Source organism: Hyaena hyaena, unplaced genomic scaffold (genome assembly GCF_003009895.1).
Source record: "Hyaena hyaena isolate Hyena2069 unplaced genomic scaffold, ASM300989v1 scaffold_906, whole genome shotgun sequence".
Classification (NCBI taxonomy): Eukaryota; Metazoa; Chordata; class Mammalia; order Carnivora; family Hyaenidae; genus Hyaena; species Hyaena hyaena.
The window spans coordinates 660494-664933 of NW_024081532.1; the positions used below are offsets into that span (position 1 = coordinate 660494).

Below are 4440 nucleotides of genomic sequence, written 5' to 3' on the forward strand. Positions count from 1 at the left end.
CAGTCCTGTCTTCAGAAACACTGTACTTAGGCTCTATAGAGCCCTTTCTCCAACCAAATAGAAATCTCCGTGAGACCCTGCTTTATAAATCCATGAATCTGGATGGGAGCCAGCACCAGCATCACTAGAACTAGGGCAGGGAGAGGGGGCAGAGAGGCAGGGAAGGTAGAAACTAACTGAAGTTTAATAACCAAGAGAAACTCTCAGACTCCTCCTCTCTACCTCCAGAATCTAAAGAATGATCCAGGAGACAACTCTAGAGGGAGGGGAAGAGATAGATGAATCTGAAACTCACCTACCTATCCATACCACAGAGACTCCTGTGTGCAGGGCCCAACTAGGCCTGTGGGAACAGTAGCCCAAAGGACTCCTGGTGCTACAGCAGCTACTGCCAGGGTTATCCAGGTAGAATGGGACCGGAACTCGTACACAAAAGCAAGAAGAGGCCTGATGCTCCACATAAAAAAGGGGAAAAAAACACCCAAAAGATGGGGCTGAGACCCAGGATGGAGCCTGGGCTGATCCAGTCACAGGAAGCTCTTGCTGCACAAGGTCCTAGTGACAGGTGACATCCAAGTCCCTGTGATCACAGGTCCTGGGGAGACAAAGTTCCACAGAAGGGTCAAGGACAAGAAGCAGGGACAGGACCCAGCTGAGGAGTAAACATGCCACACTAATGATGCACTGAGCACCGACTGGGCACAGGCCCCATCAACGCTCGGCTCCTCACAGCCCTCTCCTGTCTGTACCTGTAACAGACACAGCATAGCAAACATGCGGGTCTAGAAGGTTCTCAGTGCTTTATTTACTTTCTGTTGCAACTTTACAAATCTCTTTTATTTCCTCATCACCCCCATATACCCAGAATTTAAAAACACAGATTCATATCTGGATTCTCATTTTCAATAGGGAAGTAACGCGTCAGTACTCTATCCAACATGAAATAAAGATGAGGATGGAGACGGTCCAGCCCTGTCTCTGCAGGAACAGGAGAGCAGATCAGAGAGGGAACAGTAATCAGTATGGGGAGGGGTCACGGTGAGCAGGGTGGGCCAGTCTCTTGCGTCTCACACTATGCTAATAGGAGCACAGACACATTCTGACACCATCTGCAGACAGAGAAGTCGGGGTTCTTGTCACCAAGTGAGAGTGCGAATAGATCCTGTATTGCTCAGTCTACGACGGGCCACTGGCCTTCCACTGTGACAAAAAAATAATCATGAAGACATTTAGGTCAGTCACATAAGTGCCTCATCCTCAACAGCCCCTCCCATGTCAAAGTGTCCCTAGTGCCCCCACTCCTCCCCACTTCAGGCCCTCGAGAGTCTTACTTTTAGGAGCTGTGGGAGACACATCAGAGCCCTGGGCACTGTCATCACCTGGGGTAGAACAAACAGGACATGATCAGAGCCACAGGAGATGAGACTAAAAGAGGAGCTATAGGGGGGAAGGGAGTGAGCTCCCCATGGGGTCCTGCCTACACTACCCTAGGGTTTCAGGGATCACCCCTCTATACTTACGTGCAGCATGAAAGTAGCTTGGTACTTTTCCTCCTGTGGGAAGACAATATCATGCTAGAGACCTGGGACAGCTGGGCCATGAGGTCCTACAGCAACCTCCTAGTTCTGGTCCACAATGAAGTTTCCAGAATTCTGACTGAACACATAGGACAGGATGGGGAAACATGAAGAAAGAGGTGTGGGGTCTCTGGCCCACCTAACTTGCTGGAGGTCTGATCTCAGCAGGAACCTTCCTCTTTGTCCCATCACTGCTGGGAATCAGGTCCCCATCACCAGAACTAACAAGTGAAGATCTGTCCATTTTCACAAGTGCTTTGCTGCAGAGTGAAGGTCAGTAACGGCTCCAGAGTGGGCAGGTGCATGGTGTGGATGGGACTTTCCAGGAACAAGGCAGGACCACGTGCTACCTAGGAACCCCCCAGCGGGACAAGAGAACTCAGATCTCCCCACTCTGTTCCTACCTGAGTACTTCTTCCTCCAGACCACAGCTCCAACCACCACAGTGACCACAAGGACAGTGACAGCCACACCAGCAATGATGCCCGGGATGGGGATGGAGGGCTGAGGAGGCGGCTCTGGAAAGGGAAGGAAGGTGAGGGGCCCACACCTCCGGCTTCAGTCCTGACTTTGTGAACTTCTCCAGAAGGGCCCTGCTCTCCCTGACACCAGGCTCTACCCCAAACCCTCCTTACCCCATCTCAAGGTGATGGGCGCGGGCAGCCCTCGTGCCGCACATGGCACGTGTATCTCTGCTCCTGTCCAGAAGGCACCACCACAGCCGCCCACTTTTGGAAGGTCCCATCTCCCGCAGGCCTGGTGTCCACAAGCTCTGTGTCCTGGGTGTGATCCTCCCCATCCCGCTGCCAGGTCAAGGTGATCTCCGCAGGGTAGAAGCCCAGGGCCCAGCACCTCAGGGTCACCTCATGGTCAGAGATGGGGTGGCGGGTCACGTGTGTGCTGGGAGATTCTGAGGAAGAAGAAGCAGAAAATGCACCCTGGGGTTTACCTTTAGAGGCCACTGAGACTGCATCCATGTGAGCATCCTGAGGTGGACAGGGCAACAAGCACAAGACAGAGACACCAGTCTAGCTTTTGGGATCTCCTGGTCCTTGTTAGGTTCTGGAATCATGCAGAGAGCCTGGGGAGGAGACTGCAGGTCTAAGGTGGGGACCACACCATTGACTGTGGTGGAGGGTGAATAACTTAAAAAACCCGGAGTCAGATCTCCAAAGATGTTCTCAGGGAGAACAAGGCCTTGAGAGGGAAGGTCAGGGCTCACCAGGTGGCTGCCAAGGTCACAGGGACCTGCTGATGGGTTATATCAGGGATGGTCTCAGCCTGCGCCCTAGGGGGAGACTGGATCCCTCAGTGTCCTTTAGAGAAAAGCGCCCTCTAGGTGAGTCACCCTCTAGTAGGAATATGAACACCGAGGCGGGTCTCCCTCTTCCCACCCAGCGAGGGGCGCTGTTTTGCCTCTGAGTCCACTTTCCCTTCCTCGTGGGCAGCCAGCCCTAGTGGAGGGGAGATCGAGGCGTCCCCGCGGCCCCTGTACCTGCGCGCAGCAGCGTCTCCTTCCCCATCTCCAGGTACCTGCGGAGCCCCTCCAAGCACTTGTCCTCCAGGTACTTCCTGTAGCGCTCTGCCTCCCCGGCCACCTCCCACTTGCGGCGGGTGATCTGCGCCGCCGTGTCCGCCGCGGTCCAGGAGCGCAGGTCCTCGTTCAGGGCGATGTAGTCCGCGCCGTCGTAGGCCCACTGACTGTAGCCGCGGAGGAAGCGCCCGTCGGGCCCTAAGTCACAGCCGTACGTATCCTGTAAGGTATGAGAGCCTGGCCCCCACCCCGCCCCCGCAGTCAGCCCCGCCCTCAGAGCCCTGCCCCGGAGGTCTGCCCCCAGACTTCCCAGTCTCAACAGGCCAGCGCTAAGTCCAAACCGAAAGTGAAACCGCTTAAAAGCTACCGCGGGTTCTCCGGGGTTGAGGGACGGCCACGGGTGGGGGAGGGGAGGGGTGGAGGTTTCCCTCAGACTCAGGGTGGCGCTCGGACTCAGACTCGGGGCGACCCCGGCCCCCGTGGGAATAGGGGTCATGGCCCGCTCACTGGACTCGCTACCCGAGGGCGGTCTGCAGGCTCACTCGGAACATCCGTGCTGTCTCCTTGACCCTCCGAGTCTCCCGGTCTCAACACTCCTGCCCCTTCTGCTCCAACCACCGCGCCCGCGGCTCTACCCTCGGACTCGTGGCGTCGCTGTCGAATCGCACGAACTGCGTGTCGTCCACATAGCCGACTTCCAAGTAGCGGGGTTCCCCGCGGCCGGGCCGGGACACGACGGTGGAGAAATACCTCAGGGAGTGGGAGCCTGTGGGCGCGGAGGGATGAGACCCCGTCCGACCCTCCCAGCGCTGGTCCCGGGTCCCAGGAGGTGGTCGGGAGGGCACGGGGCTGGGGGGGATGAGGGGAGAGCAGGGCGGAGTCGGGGCGGGTGGGGGCGGCGGACAGGCGCCTCCCCCGAGGGTCCTGAGTCCTCGCCGGGCGGTCCCCTCGCTCCTGAGTCCCTTTCTTCCGGATCCCGCACACACCCGCCCAGGTCTGGGTCATGGCCAGGGCCTCCGAGAGCAGCAGGAGGATGGTTCGGGGTATCATGACGCACTTCTTCAGGGTCTGGAGAGAATGTGAGTCGCAGCTGGTACCTGGGGCGGGTGCAGAGATTTGGTAAAGGGAACCGTGGTGCCGCTGATTGGCTTCTTCGGAAACTCGACACCAATAGGTGTGTGAACTGAATCGTGTCATAAGTATCCAGGCAGAAATACCTGACACTGGTTGTAGAGAGGGAGAAGTGGAGATGGGGACTCCTCAACACCGCCCTGGGGCCTGAAACCCTGTGAGCCAGGCCCAGGGACCTGGGACTTTGCCTGGACCCCC

At 57.3% G+C, this 4440-nt stretch overlaps 1 pseudogene; it reads right to left on the minus strand.

Moving 5' to 3' along the window:
- Positions 1–785: 785 nt before the first annotated feature.
- Positions 786–4207, minus strand: LOC120222667 (annotated as a pseudogene).
- Positions 4208–4440: the final 233 nt, after the last annotated feature.